At 42.2% G+C, this 21,911-nt stretch overlaps 1 non-coding gene across 1 annotated transcript; it reads right to left on the reverse strand.

Moving 5' to 3' along the window:
* Positions 1 to 20,576: 20,576 nt before the first annotated feature.
* On the reverse strand, positions 20,577 to 20,681 carry LOC111755921 (U6 spliceosomal RNA). The gene has a single exon (XR_002790443.1). It is a non-coding gene; the product is annotated as a U6 spliceosomal RNA (small nuclear RNA).
* Positions 20,682 to 21,911: the final 1,230 nt, after the last annotated feature.

Consider the following 21,911-nt stretch of genomic DNA (forward strand, 5'->3'; position numbering starts at 1 on the left):
GAAGCAATCCTTCCTAAGTCATTCCTGGAAGCAAATATTACTCTAGTACCAAAACCTGAGAAAGACCCAACTATAAAAGAGAACTATAGACCGATCTCCCTAATGAACACAGATGCAAAAATCCTCAATAAAATATTGGCAAATAGGATCCAGCAAATCATCAAGAAGATTATACACCATGACCAGGTGGGATTCATCCCAGGAATGCAAGGATGGTTCAACATACGCAAATCAATAAATGTAATCCACCATATCAATAAAGCCAAAAATAAGAATCACATGATCATCTCTATAGATGCAGAAAAAGCCTTCGATAAGGTCCAACACTTATTCATGATAAGAACTTTACAGAAAATTGGAATAAATGGTCTTTACCTCAATATAATAAAGGCCATTTATGACAAACCAACAGCCAGCATCATACTAAATGGCCAAAAATTGAAAGCCTTTACTTTAAAATCGAGTACAAGACAAGGATGTCCTTTATCACCACTCCTATTTAATATAGTACTGGAAGTACTAGCCAGAGCAATTAGGAAAGAAAGAGAAATAAAAGGAGTAAAGATAGGAAAAGAAGAAGTTAAATTATCATTGTTTGCAGATGACATGATACTCTACATAGAAGACCCCCTAAACTCCATTGAAATACTCTTAGATACAATAAATAAATTCAGTAATGTGGCTGGATACAAAATCAATACTCAGAAATCAATAGCATTCCTATACACGAACAACAAAATTACAGAGAGGGAAATAAGAGAAACTGGACTATTCACATTAGCAAGCAAAAAAATGAAATATTTAGGAATTACTCTTACGAAAGAAGTGAAAGACTTATACAGTGAAAATTGTAATACACTGAAAAAGGAAATTGAAGATGATCTCAGAAAATGGAAAGACATCCCTTGCTCATGGATAGGAAGAACAAACTTTGTGAAAATGGCCATTCTCCCAAAACTGTTATACAGATTCAATGCAATCCCAATAGAAATACCATCAACATACCTTATAGATCTAGAGAAATCACTCCTAAATTTCATCTGGAACCAGAAGAGACCTAGAATCGCAAAGGCAATTCTAAGCAGCAAAGACAAAGCAGGAGGCATCACAATCCCTGACTTGAAGTTATACTACAAAGCAACAGTAGTAAAATCAACATGGTATTGGAATCAAAACAGAGCTGAAGATCAGTGGAATAGATTAGAAGATACAACCACAACTACGAACACACTCAACCACCTTATTTTTGATAAAGGAGCCAAGCAGGTTCACTGGAAGAACGACAGTCTCTTTAATAAATGGTGCTGGAAAAACTGGCTCTCCATTTGCCAAAAACTAAAGCTAGACCCATGTGTATCACCATGTACTAAATTAAAATCTAAATGGGTCAAAGATCTGAATATTAAAACAGAAACACTAAATCTATTGGAAGACAAAATAGGTAGAAACCTTGGAGACATAGGAATAGGTAAAGAATTCATGAACAGGACTCAAACCGCACGGGAAATACTTCCCAGAATCAATAACTGGGACCACTTCTTATTAAAAAGTTTCTGCATGTCAAAAGAAATCTCCAGCATAGTGAAAAGAAAACCCACAAACTGGGAAAAGATTTTAGTGAACTCTCTCTCAGACAAGGGCCTCTTGTCTAAAACATACAAAGAATTAAAGAAACTCAGACCCCCGAAATTCAAAGATCCAATCCAAAAATGGGCATCTGAGATGAATATGCAATTCTCAGATGAAGAAATGCAAATGGCAAATAAATACATGAAAAAATGCTCATCATCATTGGTCATTAGAGAAACGCAAATTAAAACCACACTGAGATACCATCTCACTCCTGAAAGAATGGCCAGGATCAAGAAAACCGACAACAAATGCTGGAGAGGCTGTGGGGAAAAAGGAACTCTCCTGCACTGCTGGTGGGAGTGTAGACTGGTACAGCCTTTGTGGAGATCTGTCTGGAGATTTCTCAAAAAGTTGGGACTGGAAATCCCATTTATTCCAGCTATTCCACTTCTAGGCATATTCCCAGAAGAACTGAAAGCATCATACCACAGTGATATATGTGCACCTATGTTTATAGCAGCACAATTTGTAATCGCCAGATCTTGGAAACAACCCAAGTGCCCATCAACTGAGGAATGGATAAAAAAGTTGTGGTATTTCTATACAATGGAGTATTATTCAGCTATAAAGAAGGATCACATTGAGATATTTATCAATAAATGGGCACAGCTTGAGACCATACTCATAAGTGAAATAAATCAATCTCGCATGTGTGAATACCGAATAGTTTCCCTAATGTAAGTAGTGATTCAAATATATAAAAATATGTGGTAATCATGATTCCCCATTAGGTGGCCTTGAAGCCTTATAAAGTTTTCACTCATTAATTAGAAAGGCTTTATTCTGGGCTTCTTGATATGAAAATATTTGAAGCTAGAGTATATGAAGTTTTACCCAAATATTTCAAGGAAAAAGACACTATGGTAACTACTATTAAGTCAGGTTATAAGGTGGTGAAGTACTAGGTTATTGAAACAGTCATGCTGTGACCTCTATTGTTATATTGTTATGTCCTGTTTTATCTCAATCTCCCCCTTATTGTTTCAAAAAAAATTATTTAGTCATTTCTTATGTTTGTCTTAATTAAAGAAAAAATTCAAAAAAATTAGGATATATAAATAGTAACTCTTTTCGATTTCCTATTAACTTGTTTTGAAGTCCTGTAGTACTCCCACGATCTTGTTTTGACTGATTAGACTCTGTTCCATTCTATATGATAGTATCAAGTTTGAAGACATAGGCAACTACTTTGAAGACAATAAGATTCACTAAGATACCCATTCTGGTTTGACTATTGTCTTCTTTGGAAGTCCTGTAATGTTTACAATGCCTAAGTTTTATTGGTCTTGTTCTCTACTGTTTTGTCCAACTTTATAATATCTAATAAGATAGACAATTCTTTTTAAGGAAACAAGGGACAACGTTGATAACCATTGTTGATAAACTCGTACTCTGTTCTACACCATGTGCTACGTCTATCCTTGGTATTGACTGACAGCTTTGTTTTGCCATATTTGACTGTATTCTTCCCCCCCCCAAAGAAAGTAATAAGCACTAAGGAGTAATAAAATCCAAGATGTGTAAATTTTGTTGTAAAAAAGAGAGGGAAAAAAAAAAAAAGAAAAGGAGCTCTAACGGATATAACAGCAAGTGTGTTTGGGGGTGTTAAATAGCTGACTTTATCAATGTTTTTGGAACATTGAACACAGCTGTTTGCAGTCTCCCTGTTTGAATGTCCACCTTGTGTTCTTTGATACTGTGATTTGAGGAACTATTTTCAAGAAAATAGTGTGTAATCTACTAGCAGGTAATTTCTTACTGTTATGGTGTTTTGTTTTGTTTTGTTTTGTTTTGTTTTGTAGTTCTGTATTGCGTGTACCCTTACGCCGCTTTGGTTTGTTTTGTGTTTTTCTTTTTTTCCTCTTAAATAAAAAAAAAAAATTACATACTTGAAAATGGAGAAACTTAGCATCACTTATAAAACATTCTTGTCAAAATATTGAACTTAAATCTGATCAGGCCTCCACACTGAATTAACAATTTATAAACAGGAACTTGCTTAGCTACACCATGAGTATGTCGTTAACAGAATCCAGTCTATGGGAAATTCTTCAGGACCCATGATTCTATTCTTCACCAAAGAGGCTGTGAGAAAGGTTGGCTCAGCGAGGGAACCAACACACTAAAGGAACCTACATGAAGAACCAACCATTTGCAATGTGTAGGCTATCTGGATTCTAATTCAAATGAAGGGTCTGCTAAAACCAACACTGAAGACATTTAAAAATAAATAAATACAAATAAAGACAAATAAAGTCTGAATGTCACTGCAGGTTTACATTTCTGGAAAGCAGGGTGAGAAGCAGAGAAAGGCAGGCTGGACATTTGTCGGGGAGTGAACTTAGGGTCCCAGTGAACTTCTGCTGATGTGTAGTTATCCTCCCCAGCTGGAGGCCTCCTCCAGGGGTCCCTAGTTGGAGTATGGATCCCTTACTTGGGGTATGGATCCCTCCACCCTCACTGGGTGGAGGCTGCTCCCAGGGAAGATGTGTGACCTTCAGGGAAAGGGATGAAGAGCTCAGGGCTCAGGGTTGGTCCCCCAAAGCTCCCAGGGAATCAGGGTTGGGCTGCACAGCATAGCAGCCCCTGTGAGTGCCCCTGGGGAGTTGATAGAATTAAAATCTACTTTAAGAGTTATAATTCTAAGGGTTGTATTTTAAAAGTGAGATTTTCTTTTGGATAATGAAATGTTGCCGATGGAACTTACTTTAATATTAAGGGGATATGGGAGTACAAATAAAACACAAGTTGGCAAATGCTGCCCTTGGGTGATGGGTAGATGCACCTTTTTATACTATTGTTTCTTTCACATGGCACGATTTTTCCATACCTAAAAAAGTAGAAAAAGGATGACACAATTAAGAATAATGATTCTTGAGTCCTGTCAGTTTGGTACAATTGATGAAATTTCTATGAATCGGAGTGAAATATGTCTTCATGTCATTTTTCCTTTCCATATAAAATCTTATTAACTCAGTGGAAATCTATACGATGGTCTAATGTCACAGAAAAGACAGTGGGAGAACAGTAAATGGCAGTGGATGAATTCATGTTGCAAGGAAGAGGCAACTGCATCCCGGGAAGCCTCACCGGAATCCAGTGGAGCCCACCAGGGAGCTCCAGCCCCACCGTGATTCATGTCATAGAATGCGGCTGCTTGAGTTTTCCTTTCATCACAGGAAAACTTTTCTGTCCTATGAAGGGACAAATAGCTTTTATGAGTGCCATAGACAAAAGCTAATTTTTGTTCTTGGAAACAAAATATCTGTACGTGTATTTGCAGAATTCATAATAAATAAAGTCAAGTTAAAAAATAACAGCACAGGTTGGGGATTTAGCTCAGTGGCATAAGCACCTGCCTTGCAAGCATGCAGTCATGAGTTCGATCCCTGGTACCGATAAAAAAAAAAAAAGACATTTAAAAAAACCCAGCACATTCATGTCCAAATCTTATTTCTTAAAATAAAAATTCTTGGCATGCGGCCTGTTTCCTGACCGTGCTCCTCTAATTTTGGCCTTCCGGCTGCTCTGATGCATCTTATCACCATTAGCACCTCCTGGAGCTCTGATCTGCTACTGTGATTCAGCAGGAAGATTCTGTGTCTGTGTGGTGCTGAAAAGCTTAAATTCTAGCGTATGTGAGGCCCTGGATTTGATCCCCAGCACTATATATATAAATATATGCACATACACAAAGTGTAAATTAAGTTTATAATTCACGTAACAGTTTCAGTGGCATGGTAAGGCTGATTTGTGCCACACTGTGTGTATCATTAGTAATTGGAAAATAGTTCACACTGCCCAGACTTTATGTCATTCCATGGGGGGATTTGTCTTCACAGTAAAGGGTAAAAGCACATCTGTTCCCTGGCAGCCTTAGTTTCCCTGGGGCCCCATTTGGTCCTCTCCATTTGGACTACATTCCTACGTGGATGGGATGTGGGCCCTGATCCTCTAACGAATCTTGCTTATTTCTTGCTCTCTACATAGCTGCTTCTCTTCTGACCTGCATGCTGGGTCCTTGCTTCAGATGTAATGCCAAGCTAAGTTGAGAGAACTCAGTGGAAGGCCAGGAGAAAATTCAGAGGTCTGATGGGTTTTCTGTAACATTAAGATGCTACTAAGTAGAGGAAAAGCAGAATGTTAGTATTGGTGCTGTAGAAATCTTTCCCTGAACAGAGCATTGCTAATATGTCGTTGCCTTTATCATGGAGGCTGCAGCTGGTCACTGTGGGTTGGTGTTTTTGTGGCATGGGCCTGACAGGTTCCCTCCTCCCAAAACAAGCTCCCTTGCCCAGTGGGCCTGGAAGTACTCTGTTAGCAGCCCCCGGTGCCTGGGTGGTGTCTGCTCTACTGATACTTCTTTTCCTGCTCCAGGGTTTTGCTCTTCCTTCTGCGTTTTTCCATTCTCTCACCACTGTTTCTTGTCACTTTGCCCCACACCCTGCCATGCATCACTCACCTGCAAGACTGGCCCAAGCCAGAGTGTGAAGTCAAAGAACTCCTCTTGGGCCTCCTGTTTCTCCTGTATTCCATGCCCCCTGCTTAGGTCTAAATGCTTTCGGCACCTTCACTCCCAGGCTGGGAAGGACCACTGCACATATGAATATTTATATTTTGGCAACGCTTGGTTGCTCCCATTTTTGCGCTTGGCCCTCCTCTCTGTGGGCTACCTTGCCTTCTCTTCCTCTGGTTCTGTGCCACCCTTCCCTTTCCTCTCTCCTTCTCTAGGGCCTGCCTTGCCACTTCCTTGCCTTTCCCCCACCTTACACTGCTGGCTCTTTGCAAACTTCAAACCTCTTAGACACCAGGGGCACCCACTGGTTCTTAACAGAACTTTGTTCTTTGACCTTCATGGTACCTTGAAATCCTTCGACTGTTAAAACTCTGCACATGACTAAAAGAAACCAAAGTCTTTACTTCCTTTTGACTTGCTTTTCAGCTGCTGAAACTCCTGAATATCAACAATAAAAAACCGATGTGCTTGCAGAAGAGCAGAGGAATGCAGATACTCAGAACCAGGGAGCTGGAGAGCTGCCTTGGGTGTAAGAAGAGAGAGAAGCCTGCCTAACACAAGGGGAAAGGAAGTCTGCCAGACCAGGCACAGGACGACACCGCATGTCACGTCTGCATGTCATGCCGGGGAAGCGAGGGAGGAAGCAGGTGCTCCTCGGGCACTGCAGCCCAACCCGGGTGAAAGACTGCCAGGCGCCATGCTCGCTTGTCCAGGGAGGGCTGAGGAGCAGGTGGTGGCCTACCAGGTTCCCTGAGTGGGAGCCCTAGCAGTGGATACCCAGGACAGAGGGGAGACCCCAAAGCAAAATCACAGCACTGAGACCAAAAGAGGGAGTGATGCGTGTGGTGTGGGCACAATGACTGGTGGTCTTGAGAGCTGAGAAGCTGATTCCAGGGAGACACACGGTAGGTTTCCTTGTCATCACTGTATCACCATGCTGACGTTAGCTGAGAGTGTTCTCCCTTTTTAAAAAACAGTCCAGAGTTGGGCAAGGTGGAACACGCCTGTAATCCCAGCACTCGAGAGGCTGAGGCAGGAAGATTGCTGCTAGTTTGAGGCCAGCATGGGCTGCAAAGTGGGTGGGTCAGCCTGGACAGCACAGCAAGACCCTAATATGAATCAAAAAACAAACAAAACACCCAGCCTGGTGTTCCTGTTTCTGTTCCAGGTCAGGCTGTTCAGGGGGATTAACTGAAAAGGAAGAAAAAACTTGATAGAACCCTGTGAGTCATTCTGAGCTACATGCTTTTCATATATTGATTCACTTAATCCCTATAATCACCCAAGGAAGTGAACGTTATTGTCAACCTAACTTCACACGGGGGAGACTGAGGCACAAGAAGTCCAACCACCTTCCCAGCACTCAGCAGCTCGTGCCGCAGGAGGCTGATTGAAGGTTTGCCTGGCCATGCGCTGCAGTGCTTGGAGCCATGCGTCTCTGGCTCCACACCATGAAATACTCAGAGAGGAATATTTCCAACAAAATGTGGGACTCAATGATCTCTCCCTGACAGCAGTGAGAAGGAGAAATTGGAGTGGGGTATTTTAGATGATAGTTAATCTCCATCACACGGACCCAACTTGGGGATGTTTTCAATAAACACCTCTTCCCTTTTCAGAGGAGCCGGACAGAAATCGCTGGTGGGCAAGGCTTGCGGGCCTCCAGGGCAGCTGCCGGCTGCGTGTCCTCAGGGCAGTTATTCGAAAGTAATGTTGTTTTATTTTTAGATTCCTGCAGGCTGTACCCCAGGGCACATCTACTCGCTGTCTCCCAAAGCCTGGGCTCTGCAGAGGTGGGAACAGGCAGGTCTCTCCTTCACACTGAAAGGCCTTTGTCCGGAGCCACCCAGGGGGACCAAGCGGAGAAGAATATGAAAGCACACTGCTGCCTTTATGTGCCTCCCGCGGCTCCTGCGCTCTGTCCCTGGATTTATGATGTGCTCCGCACTTTCCACCTCCTCGGAGCTGCTTTCCCACATTTGAAGGGGAAATGATCAAGAGATTTGTGTTGGAGTAAATTTATTCTGTCTTGAGCTGGGCGAAGTTTCCAAATTCACCACAGCATGGAAAATATAAATGCTGTAAGCATCGCGCTTCCTCCCCCAAGCCTGCCACAGGAGAGCTGGCTGGGACTGCGGGAAACGGACCTTGCGTTCTCAGCGTCAGCCTCCGCCACTGGGGCTGGGGGGCTTCCTGGATCCCGGGCAGGAGCTGGGCCACACACCTGGCTGGCCAGAGAAGGAAAACCTGCTGCGTCCATTAGCCACGCCCTCTCTGCTTAGGGATGAGAAGACCAGGAGCTTGTTGGGCTGAAGCTGAGTGTGGCCAACACTGAGCGGGGCAGTCCTTTGGGGCTGACACAGGACTCTGGAGTGAGGAAGAGTGTGTGGGTGGACGTTAATTTTCACCTTTTAAAAAACACGACCACTGTGGCATTTACACTCAATGGAGTACTACTCAGCCATACAGAAGGATAAACTTGAGTCATTTATAGGAAAATGGATGCACCTTGAGACATAATGCTAAGTGAACTCAATCAGACTCACAGCTTAAATATCAGTTTGGCTTATATGAGAAACTCAACGTATAAATTAAAGGTAAAATAAAAATAAATAATAGAAGCATAAAGAGATGGAGAGAGGGTAAGGCAGGGTGGGGGAAAACGTAGCCAGTAGGTGAGGGAGCAGATGTACACAGAACAGAGATGTGTGCTGTGCATAGACCAGCTCTGCGTGATGAATATAATCATTATGTACTGCAAGCACGTACTAATGAATACAAATAAGCAGACATTTAAAAATAAAGGCAAAAGCAGAAGAAGAAGAAGAAGAAGAAGAAGAAGAAGAAGAAGAAGAAGAAGAAGAAGAAGAAAAAAAAAAGAAGAAGAGGAGGAGGGGGAGGAGGAAGAGGAAAAAGAGGAGGAGAAGGAGGAGGAGGAGGAGGAGACAGGAGCAGCAGCAGCAGCTCTTGACAGTATTTACAAAGCGGAAGCTCACAGTGAGGATGGTTCTGCCCCGTGGGCAGGCTTCTCACTACCCCAGCACCCCATGTACATGTGATTCTGTAGGTGTACTCAGATATTAAAAAATGGGAGAAGCACTTTTATGTCTCAATTGTGTTGTGTTATACAAAAGTAGACAAATTGAGTTGGGTAAAGAGGCTCATGCCTATAATCCCAGCACTCTGGGGAGCCGAGGCAGGAGGATCCCTAATTCAAGCCCAGTCCGGGCAATTTAGTGACTTCATGAGAACTTGTCTCAGAATAAGAAAATGACCTCAGCATACAGGCCCTGGGTTCAGTCTCCAGTATTAGGGATAAAAAGCTTTTCACCCTGTTAGGTGGAAAGCCCGCGTCTTTCCTTGCAGGTGTCCCTGTATCTTGGTATCAGTTTTCCAAGCTCAGGCAAAAAGCATTATTCCCATACAATTTTTATTTTTGGCCAGTGACCTGTTCTTTTAAACAGATAATTTTATGTAATAAGTTATACATTTTAAAATATCAAGAATCTGTATAACAAAAAGAACTGATGAATGTGTAACCAGAGAGTAAGGAGATGTCCAAACTGTCCGCAGGCCGGTAGCCGTGAGACATGGCTGTGGCTCTTGACCTGACCTTGTCTACCTGCGTGCTCGGCAGCTGCAGTTCTTTAAAGGGAAGGAAGGAGGGGGCAGGTGCTTGTGCCTCTGAATCCCAGCCCCGACTTTCTCTTTTTAAACCACAAGGGAACATTAGCTTCACCTTTAGGCACCTCTCCTAGGTGTCCTGAGGAAGGTCCAGCTCCTCTGTTTGCACTGGGCTTGTACATGGGACCCTGTAGAAAGAGGGCAGATCTCAGCTGCTTGCTGAGCAAGTGTTAAACTCGCTGTGATAGACAAAAAAGCCATGAGCCAGAGAAAAAAGATGGAGGCCAGTGGGGCCATGGGGAGTCTGGGAGGACAGCTCAAGGCCAGACAACACACTTGGCTGGGGTTTGCAGTGCCCCGGACTTGGCACACAGCACAGAGCTCGGAGCCAGGAGTTAGGCAGACGCCAGGAAACTCTGGGTTCACAAGGCAAAAGCTAAGCATAGTGGAAAGAGAGGGTCAGAAACAAAACAATAGGGAGTCACCTGGAACCAAGACCATTGTCCTGGCCAGAAGCTTCACCTGTGCTGCTCTCCAGCTCAAGATCCAGTGCAGGGCAGGGTGCTAGAGATTCAGGTGTGCGCGGGGAGGGTGCCAGGGCTGCAGGTGTGTGGGGAAGAACTGCCAAGGTCACGGTGAGCAGGCAAAGTTGGGCAAGGGAGATTCCTGCAAGTAGCTTCTGTCTCTGAGGAGGGCATCTCTGGCTTGTCTTCCTAGAGCACAGGCAGTGGCTTTGGCTTAGAAACTGGAACAAACAGGACAAAGAGGTCAGACCTAGAAGCTGATCTCAGGAGGGCCTGTGGGCTGTGAGGAGCTGGAGAAAGGGCGGTTGAGTCAGAGCAGGGCCAGTTCAGGACAGGACACAGCTGGGCCCTACGCACTGCGCCAGTGGCTTCAACCTCATGCTTGTGAGGGTTTTGTTTTTTTTTTTTTTAAAGTGATGTACATCAACTGACAAAATAATCATGATTTTTTTCTCCATTTATTCAATTATGTGTTTTTAATTTTGTGATGAAATAAAATGAATTTTCATGAACAATAAGAGAAAAACAATAGTCATAACACTGTTTCATTATCTTCAAAGCTGTTGGTCAGTACAAGACATAAACCAAAAGCATTCTTACAAAAAAGAAGCAGTTAATGCAAACTTTATTTCCAAGGAACTAAGATAAACTATTATATAATGAAACACATTAGCATATATATTGAAATAGCTTTAAAACAATGGCATATGTAATTTGGGAAAATGTTTGAACTTCCACCTGCTCCTTACCACGTGTAGTACTGGCCACTTCCGGCAGGACTGACCTGCCTCCCACCGGTCCTGGGCAGCTGTCTTCTAAGCATTTCCCCTTTGGGTAGGCTTTGCCCAGGAATGGAATTTCCTATGATACCATTTGCACTCCTTACACACCCACTGAGGACTGTTACTAGTGTCTGAACTTATGACCACTCTATATGTATCTAGAAAATCACTGTGTGGCTTCTGCATTGCTGCTGCTAATGCACATCCCAAAGGTGACAGAAGTGAACCCACAAACCATGTGCAAGCCCATGTGCAGACAGGCAGCGCCTGGTACCCTGCCCTCCCACCTCAAATACACCATGGGCCCTAGGGTAGCGTTGGACACGTGGGTAGATGGGTTAAATAGAGTGAATCTAATCTAATAAAAGATGGCTGGAGAGGGAGAATCAATGATAAGAAAGATGGTCATAGTTAGATTAATAATAATAATAATCTGGGAGACACTAGAGCAAGTCCTAATACCATATCTGTAGCACTCAGAAATAATCCTGACCAGGTTATTTAATTTTTTGTAGTTAGTTTCCTCATCTCTGGTATAAAAACAATAATACTACTGGGCATTTTGGTGTGCTCCTGTTATTCCAGCATGTAGGGGGCTGAAGCAGGAGGATCCATATGAATTTGAGGACAGCCTGTGCTACATATCAGTTCAAAGCTACCTGTTACCACATAGCAAGACCTTGTCTCAAAAACAAACAAAAACCAAACAGCATACAATAAACAAAAACCAACCTCACATTGAGGATTCTTTCAAAGATTAGTTTAACAAGCTTATATATTTTAAGTGCCTCAAGGACAAGTTCTGTGACTGAGACCTGAGAGATGTTTGATGAACAGTAGGTAATAATAAGCGTAACTGCTATGCACTGAGCATTTATGGCTCTGTAGACTCTATATGGTCATGTTTTCTCATTTTCTGCCACTTGTGAAATAGGAATTGTCATCCCCACATAGAATGCCAGTGAGTTAATTGAGTTTACATAATTGACAAGAGAGTTGGCCTGGTAATCCCAGGAGAAGCAAATGGACCTTTATGCAGTGCTTATTGTATACCAGCACTGTACTAAAAGCCTTATAAACTAACTGACTGAATCCTAACAGTCTTAGAGATAGGTGCTACTGTTCCATTCTACACAAGGATTCTAACTCTCTCAAGGTTTTCAGCTGTCTATCCAAGGAGTCAAGATCCAGCCTGGCTCGGGTCACTCAGGGCTCCTGACCTCTTCATCTTGCAAGGATGGAGAGAAATGAGGGCGGTGCTATGTCTCTAGGATCTATTTCAAAGCTGCTTTCAAGAATGAAGAAGAGATTCTGACTTTGCCAAAGTATAAATCCTTTGCGCTCCGTGTCTCTGCCAATGCCGACTTGCTGTCCTTTCACTCTTAGTCACCCAGCCCACAGGGACCGTGGTCTTGTCCCCAGAATTAACCTGATGCTGGGCATAGAGACGGTCAGTGTTGCTAGCTTGTTTTAGCGTTTAGGTTCTTGTTTCAAACTGGCTAGGAAAGTTTCTGGACACAGGAATCAGCTTTAGGAATGACAAAGAAATCTCCTTATTTTATTCTGACAAATGGAGACTATTGCTTTTCAGAGGAAAAAATACTAAATATAAAGAGGGGAAAGTCAGGTCATTTGAGGCACTTGGTCTGGCCAGCTGTTCATGTGCTCCTGTTCTTCCCAGAACAGTTTAGTCCTCATGCTCCATCTTCCAGAGCAAGACTGTTGATGGGGACGTGGTATGGTAAGGAAAGCAGATGTATAAGCAGAGCCCTTTCCACCATAAACAGCAGGGCATAGAGAAACGCTTTGGAAGTCCTGTACCAAGTTTCCCACACGGGCCTCGCCATGGCGGCAGTGGCTCACTGATCTGGAGCAGGTGGTCTTTCTCAAATTCTCTGTAAAGGATTACAGGGGCTGGGGATTTAGCTCAGCGGCATAAGGCCTGCCTTGCAAGCAGCCAGTTGTGAGTTCGATCCCCGGTACCGATAAAAAGGAAAAAGACCAAAAAAAAAAAAAAAAAAAAAAAAAAAATGGATTACAGAGCACCTACTGCGTGGCAGGTAGAAATATGTGTGTCCATGAGTGATCTCCAAATTAGATTCTAATGGGCAGGGGATGCACAGATCGTTAGCAAATTAAATCAATGAACAAGTAAACAGGGTGAGAAGGCCATAGTGTCATAGAAAAATAAAACTTAAAAATATTGGGACAGGGAATGCCAATGCAGCCACTCTGAAAGGGGCACCTTACTAGTTTAATTTTTCAGGTGGACAGACCAAGAGTAAGAGGAAGTAATTTCCTGAGGCCACATAGCAGAGTGGTAGAGGTTCAACCCGATAAAGTAGGTCTTTTTAAAAAGATGCTTATTCTCCTTCTCACTGTTCTTTGCTGACTGTTCAAATAAAGACAGTTTGTAAAGTGCAGGGCAGTGTCTAATTTTGTGTCCTCACCGGCTGATCAGAACGCTTCAGCATACAGCAGTGAAGAATTTATACGTATACTGTTATGCTTCAGTTAGAAATATACTTTACTGAGTGAGCAACAAGGGTGTTTTGAGATCAGCAATTCAGCCTTATCCCTGAGGACAAGCACGAATGAAGGATCTGAACTCTCTGAGAAGACAGTCTGTGTTTCCATCAAGTGGGGCTGCCTCCCCAACCCCAGCCTGCTTCAGACCTGAACTGTGTGGCAGACAGGCATTGTTAGCAGCTGTCAGCTCATTTCCAGCATTGTGGGAATCATTTGATCTTTTATTGAAAAAAATTCTTCCAAAAATATTAATTTAAAAATTAATGTCAACACTTTCCTGACATTCCATCCTTGAATGCTGAAGAAGAAAAAAGTTTTAGAGTTTTTTAATAATCTTGGTAAATATTATTTGAACTTTACTTCAAGCCAAAACAAGTTTCATGGGGGAAAAAAATCCTTTCTTCAGCCACGGGCAATAAATTTGGCCAGTAGGAGCTGGAAGCAAGAAACCGAACAAACTAAATATTAAGTGGGCATTTGTGCCAGCGGACATCATGATTTTCAGACACATTGATTCTATTCCCCTAAAATACAAAATGTTTCCAAGAAAATCCTTTTTTCTTGCCATTGTCATTTTTTCCTCCGAGTGCATAGGTAGACACAGCCTACGAGCGACTCTCTCTCTCTCCTTTCATAGCCAGTGGTTAATGAAAAAGCCACTAAATGGACACATTAGCCAGTGTTCCACATGTTAGTCGAAAATAAGAAAGAATTGAGAGGCAAATGATGCTCTGGAAATCCAAACATCTGTCCTGAGTGTCGAGCTTTTTCAGGATGAAGGATGGTGTGTGTGTGTGTGTGCGTGTGCAAGCACACGTCTCTATGTTGGGGGCTGGAGTGGTTGAGCTTTACCTTCTTTCCCGTAAATGGAACTTTTGTTTTCTTTTCTCTGTTGCTTATTAGGAAGCTATGCCAAGGGCCCAAAGCAGGGGAAAGCTTTCCAGATGGCTTTCCCCACCAAGGACAGTATGTCGTTTCCTTTCTCGTATTTGGTAATTGCTAGGATCAGTGGAGTAGAAGGGACAGCACAGAAATAAATGCAAGGACATGGAGGAGAGTTGAAGGTTGAAGGGGAAAAGTGGTTGGGGTCTTAAAGGAAGCTGGTTAGCTCTTCCCTCGATAGAGAAACATGAAAAGTACCTGCAGAACAGACCCTAGGTACAATAGACCCCCACAATAAGGGCCAGGTGGTCAAGTAACATCAGCTCAGTGCTGTTAAGAAGAGGAAGCTCTAGCTTTCTCCTGAACCAGAAGTCAGACTGGTCCCCTGGACGGCACAGGAAGAGAAATCATGGCACCTGGTCTTGCATCTGACCCTTCTGCGCCTGAGCTGGGGAACCTTGGGCAATGCACTGGAACCCCTTCATTGCAATGGTAATGCAGTACCCCGTGCTTGTCACTGGGTTGCCTTGTTGACCCAGTGAAATAACTTCTTACATATTCATCTTCAATTCAGTGAGTATTTATCAAATGCCTACTACATAAGAGCTAGATGAATTCTTGCTTCATAAAGCTTACATTATAGATATTTTAAAATATAGTATGTGAAATGTGTGTGTGTGTGTGTGTGTGTGTGTGTGTGTGTATGTGTGCGTGCTATGAAGTATGTTGTAATATATGGAAACAGACTTTGTTTTGTAAAGACGCAGCTGTTCTCACCCCGGTAGAATTTTTTTTTTTATCGGTACCGGGGATCGAACTCACCACCGCCTTCTTGCAAGGCAGGTTCTTATGCCGCTGAGCTAAATCCCCAGCCCACCCCGGTAGAATTTAATAAGAGTACTTTTGCAAACTATATACATCTGAGTGTGGATATGTAAATTAAAGTTGAACGAGCAGCCCTAAAGCACAACACATCTTCCACATTTGGCCGAATCCAGTTTATTTCTGTTCATGGAGATTTTGCAACAGATTGCTGGTGCTGCCAGAAAAAGAATGCCCAGAGAGAAGAGCAGGAGATTTGCGGTGACCTGAACAGAAGGTATACTGTGACAGTCAGGTGCAGCAGGGCAGTCCCCCAGTTAGGCTTCCAGCCCTAAGACCCACTGAGTGAAGGTGCTCATTCTTAGGGGGCAGCACGGTTCCTTCCTTAGACGTGGAGAAGTCATTGCCAAAACTGTCAGTATCATAATGAGAAGTCCTGAGAATTTTTCCTTGCTTGAAAATTGGAGGGTTTCTGGAAAATGGCCAAGCTTCACTTCCAGCCTTCTTTACGCCCCATCTTTTTAAGTTCCAGTTATGTTTAGAAAGCTTACTGCAGACAAGCAGACAAGAAGTGCGTGTGACTAGGGCTTGCGGGCTGCAGTCCCATCTCCTGAAGGAAGGTGCACAGCAACCCTGGACAGCCGGGAAGCAGCGGTGCACTGAGGAGCCGGCCTCAGAGGGCTCACTGCCCAGTCCGCCTGGTCCCCGCTGTTGAGAAGGATGGGCTGGGTGATGGGAGAGGAGATGCTGTCAGGGATGGAGACGTGTCAAATGGGAAAAATGTAACTTCTTCTTCTTCTAGCTTACGAAAAGGAGAATGAAAGTTCTAAGGAAAAAGCTTAGGAAGCTAATTGCCAAGAGGTGTGTGTCTGTGCCTGGCAGCTGCGGTGTGACCCCGTGGTGCTTGCCGCACAGCTTCCTAAGTGTATTCCAGGTCTTAGTCCCTGCAGGCTGTCGTACAAAGGACACGGAAGAGGTGATTTATAAGTAACTAAATGTGATTCTTCACTCTTCTGGACTCTAGGAAGGCCACGATTTAGTGCATTTGACGTCTGGTGACAACTGTTTTCTGTCCAATTATGGCTGTCTTTTCACTGTGTCTCCATAAGGAAGGAAAGGCGAGGGAGTGCTGTGCTAATTCCATTTCATGTCCTAATTGATTCCTGGAGACCTCACCTTCCACACATGATGCTGGGCCTTAGGTTTCAACATATGGATTTTGGGGGGACACATTGTCCACAGGGCTCCTGAAAGCACTTACCTAACTGGTCAATTATGTTATGAAACCTCTCCCTGGACACCAAAGAAGACAGAATAAGCACGTAAAACCGTAGGAATGAAGTGGGTGTGGAGCACCACCGCACGGACTGTATTTTGCTTTGCTTGATTTCCTCTGCCTTACTGTACTGCTGATGGCAGGCTGTGCTCTTGCCAAGTCCAGGGATGGCTTAGTCAGTTGCTGTACCTGGATTCTTTCCATTTGTCCTCTCAACAACCCTGCTCAGTAGATTTGAAAATGATCCCCATTTATGAAAACGAAGTAAGCTTAGTGAGTTTGGTGACTCATCAGAGTCACCCAATTGGTAAGCATGAAGGCTGAGGCTGGACCCCCGACTTCATTGTGTGTCCTGTGTCATCCTGGCCTTCTACCCCTTCCTTTCCCTCGTTCTGGTACCACTTCACTTTTTGTTTTTATGAAATGTTGGTAGTAAGTAATGGTGACGCTCTTCCTGAGGAGCTGGTACATGTATGTGACACATCTGAATTCTTCTTTCTCAGTCCTCTTCCCCTCTCAACTCCCTCCATACTTCCATCTTTCAGCCCTTCTTGTTTGCTAAAGATCTATCTCCCTATTTCTTATTATGTGTCTTTTATTTTGTCCTTTATTTATATTTGGCTTTCTCATATGAGAGAATCTATGTGATGTTTAAGATCCTGTGTCTGATTTATTTCACTTAAAATTATTGCCTCAAGGTGCATCCATTTTTACTGCAAATGACTCAGATTTATCCTTCTTTATGGCAGAGTAGTACTTCTCTGTTCCTAATACCACATTTTCTTAAACCATTCATCTATTGGTAGACGTATAGGCTGTTTCTGAGAGTTAGCTTTTGAAAACTGTGCTGATATAATACAGGCGTGCTTCTACCACTCTAATATGATGTCTTTAACTTTTTCAGGAAGATACTTAGAAGGCCATAGGTGTGCTGTGTGCAATTTCTATTTTTAGCTTTTTGACGAATCTCTACGTGGTTAAACTAGTTTACCTACTCTGGCATTTGTTATGGGTTGATTTCTTGATGACAGCCATTCTTTTTGCAGTGAGATGGAATTGTGTTTCTCTAATGACCAAAAATGTTGAACATTTTCATACATTTATTGAGCATTTGTTTTTCTTTTTCTGATAAGTGTCTGTTCATTTTAGTTGTCCATCTTTTTATCAGGCCTTTTCCTCTGGCAGCCTAGGTTTTCGAGTTCTTACATATTACCCTTTACTTTTATTTCTTTCCTTCCTCCCATCTCACTCCCCACCTTTAGTCCTTCATCCCCAACAGGTAATTACAGAAATCAAGTGGTAACATTTTATTAAAAACTGAAACCTAGAAGAGGAAAGCCTAAAAATGTATACAGCACTATTTTTTCTCACTCTCCTAGTTTGGAAATCTATGTGCTGGTTTTATGCGGGCTGGGAGCACGGCCAATCTTTTCCCTTAGCTGTCTGCACAAAGCTGGCATGGGTTTAAATGGTGATAGTATTTGCTGGACATCTTCAAAGAGGATTGCAGGCACAGCAGGCTGCTGGCCTTCAATTGGAGCACTATTTTCTAATAGCATGGTCTTTGCTAAGAATGACACCCCAGGTAGTCTTAGGCCACTGGCAGTCTCTGGCCACCAAAGTGACCGGGATCCTTCCCGCCCCCACCAGAGAGATAGACTGCAAGTTTCCAGAGACTTACACGATCAAGAATTTTCAAACCTGGTTGATCGAAGTAGAAAACAAAAAGGTGAGTGATGTTTTCAGAAAAGTTTTCAAAAATGAAAAGAACAAATATTAGTAACCCTGGAAGGAGTAAAGTACACCAAAGAAAACCTGTATTTATTATGAATAATGTCTTTAGGGATTTGTTTCAAAGTACCAGTGCCACTGAGCTGGAGTGCTTCAGCTCGTTCCTTTGAGTTGGGGTGGTCTGAGAAAGAGTACGGCCTTCAGGTTTCAAACTTGGATGGGGATATAAAGGGCATGGCTCCAGTTAGGGAATAGGTAAAAACGGCATGCATTTACAATGCACCTAATCCCACATATAGATCCCACCCAGATTCCTGGTGTGAATTAAATTAGCATGGAAAATTCTGGGCCGCTTAGAACTGCAGCTCGTCTGTGCGGGGCAGTTTAAGTGTGTATGTGGCAGAAGGACTGGGACCATTACTAAGTTTTCTGATGACTGTATAAGATCTATTTATAAAATACCAATACTTAAGGTTTTGCCAGCAATTCACAGAGCATCTACTGAGCCACTGCCAAGCCGTGGTGTCAGACCCTTTAACAGCTCCGCACCTTCTCAGGCTCAGCCGGAGGGCTCTCCTCTGGGCCTCCGGGCTTCTTCCTGCCTCCTTCGTGGCTTTTGCCAACTCGGTTTGGATTCTTGCCTTGTTCTCCGCCTTGGTGTTGATACTTAATGTTTAATGTTCCTTTCCGGAACATCTTCATTTAAAAAGTAATTTCAAGCTTGGTGGTAGGATGTGTGCCTAGCATGTGCAGGCCTTGGATTTGATCTCTGGCACACACACACGCACACACACACACACACACACACACACACTCGTTCACTTACGGACACATAATTTTGGATGTCGTTTTGTTTGTGCTTCGCAGTTGAAGGTCAACCCTGCCTCTTGCCAATATCAGATGAGTTTCTTTAGACCCAAAACTAGAGGAGGAACCTGACCTGTTGTCCCCACTCAGAGAGGGCAGAACCATGTATCACATGCTTTCAATAAATGGTCTGCATGCAAGCTCTGTGTGTTCTCAACTGCTCAATCTACCTTACCTACAAATTCAGGCTGGGACCAACAATGCCTTACTCCTTAAAATCACAGATAGGCTTCTCTTTTTCCTACTCCTTTGTCTCCCTTTCATTCTATTTGTGCTTCATATCTATTTACATTTAAACTTTTCCGTAGGGATATCAGTGATGTCTCCTCGAAAGGAAAGGTTTCTGAGGACCCAGGTCTTCTCTGGGCAGGGTGGCAGCTGTGAGCCACAAGTGGCAACTGAGACTGGAAACGAGATGTGCTGGGTGGATGACACATCTCAGAGATTCAGTGTGAAATAGCATGATAAAATACATCTTTAGCAATTTTTATCAACTATATATTAAAACAATATTTTAGATGTTGGAGAAAAGAGTGTGCATTTGAAAATTAATTATGCCTGGTTCCTATATTTTCAAAATGTGACCACATTTTTCAGATGTGAAGTTTGCTATATGGTGTCATATCTTATTTTTATGGAGAGTATTGGCCTCTTCAGTCTGTGCATAGGTAGCCTTCTGGCACAAACAAAGTGATCTGTCCATTCAAAAGGCAGCAGGTCACATCGCTCAAACACTGGTATAAGTTTGTGCAGCCTGTCTTTGGCTTACATAGACTCAGAGCTGGAAAATGACGCAAATCATTCTCCAAAACAGTGATTCTCACTTTTATTTCTTGGGAGAAGATAAACATTTATCCACTACTATGTGCTTCCACTATTGCTTTGGTTTGTCTCCACACCACTGGAGATTTCATTGGGTGTTATTAACCTGGTGTACCCTAGAAAAACAAGTAAAATACTATCCTAAACACTCTGTCTCCTCCTTACTCTTCCTCCTTGTGTCCTTTCACTGTTCACTCTTTGGGACTATTTTTTCTTAGTTAAAACTAAAGCAATAATTGGATACTGGTAACAGCTAATATCTTTTTCTAAGTTTCAAATGTTCTGACAAGGGAAAGAATAATTGAATGGTTCATCTCTGGGATGATATGTGACAAATGGTAATGGTATGAAGAAAATAATGACATATGCTTTATTTTTTCATAAAAATTAAAAAAAAACTGTATCAAAAATATTCAGATATAAATGGAAAGAGTCTCAGCAGTAAGATTAAGAGAAGTTGGATTATTCAACTTCTTTGTCACTATCTAAATTGGATGAACTCTAAGTCACAGAGCTTTCCTTTGTGCTATATATCTATTTTAAAATTTGTATTTACTTTCTTTTTTTTTTTTACTATGGAACACATCACAAATTTGCATGTCATCCTTGCAGAGGGCCATGCTAATCTTCTCTGTATCATTCTAATTTTAGATATGTGCCGCAGAAGCAAACACTGTATTTACTTTCTAAAATGAAAGTAGCACCTATTCTATTGAAGGAGAATCATGGATTGAAAACATACATAAATTGTTAGTAACAATACAAGGAAGAGGGAAATGATCATGAAGTAGAAACTCAAACAGTGAACCTTAAGATTTGAATTTGTTCTCCAGAAAAGCAAGTTTCTAAACTCCTGAGTTAGAATATCAATGAATAAGTATCAAAGCTATATTCTGAGTGTAGTTATTCCTTGATATTCATGGGAAAGGGGTTCCAGGACAAGCTTGGGTACTGATATTCTTAGATGTTCAAGTCTTTTGTGTAAAATGTCTCATTATACGCACATAACCAGCATGCCTTCTCCTGTATACTTTAAACCATCTCTAGATTATTTATAATAGTAGAATATGCATACGGTGTAAATAATTATTATACAGGGAACAGTGATAAGAGAAAAAATCTACCAGATTCAGGACACATGCAGTCATCATAGGCCTAAACTGCATTTACCGTTAAGGTTGGCTGAGCCCTCAGACACAGAGGATCACCTGTACATGTGGATGTGAAGCACAAGCAGTTACTAAGAGAAGTGCACCCTTTCCTGGGATTACACAGTTTGAAAGGAAGCATTAAGACCCCAAAGAACACAAAATTCGCTGGAACAACCAGATGGTCCAGAAATAAATTAAAGAAAGTACAATAGGAAAAATATTTTTTAAATTAAACAAATGGTATGGGATCAACCAGTTATCAACATACAAAGGATGAGATTGGACCTCACACCATATACAAAAATTAAGTTCATCAAAAATGGATCCTAAGCCTAAATGTAATAATTAAATTAATAAAGTTCTTAGAAGATAGTGTAATCTTCATTAACTTGGATTAGGCAATATTTTCTTAAAGTGCCATAGAAAACACTAACACTAGAGAACAAATAAATTTTTCTTCATAAAAATGAAAAATAACTCCACTAATTTTAAACACTGTAATTGAAGTCCTAGTTAATGGAATAAAACAAAACAAATTTGCAACAACAACAATAACAAAGAAAAAGGAAACCAAAATGTACTGATTGGGAAGGATGAAAGAAAACTGTCTTTGAGTGCAGATCAAGAGACTGAAATGACACAACACAGACCAGGAGAAAATATTCACAAGAGATAGGCCACACAGGGAACTGCTAAGTGTAAAAGAACTCTCAAAAACTAATAATGAGAATACAAGAAATTTAATTTAAAAAT

Source organism: Cavia porcellus, unplaced genomic scaffold (genome assembly GCF_034190915.1).
Source record: "Cavia porcellus strain 051 isolate PalLab524CR breed Dunkin Hartley unplaced genomic scaffold, mCavPor4.1 scaffold_8, whole genome shotgun sequence".
Lineage (NCBI taxonomy): Eukaryota > Metazoa > Chordata > Mammalia > Rodentia > Caviidae > Cavia > Cavia porcellus.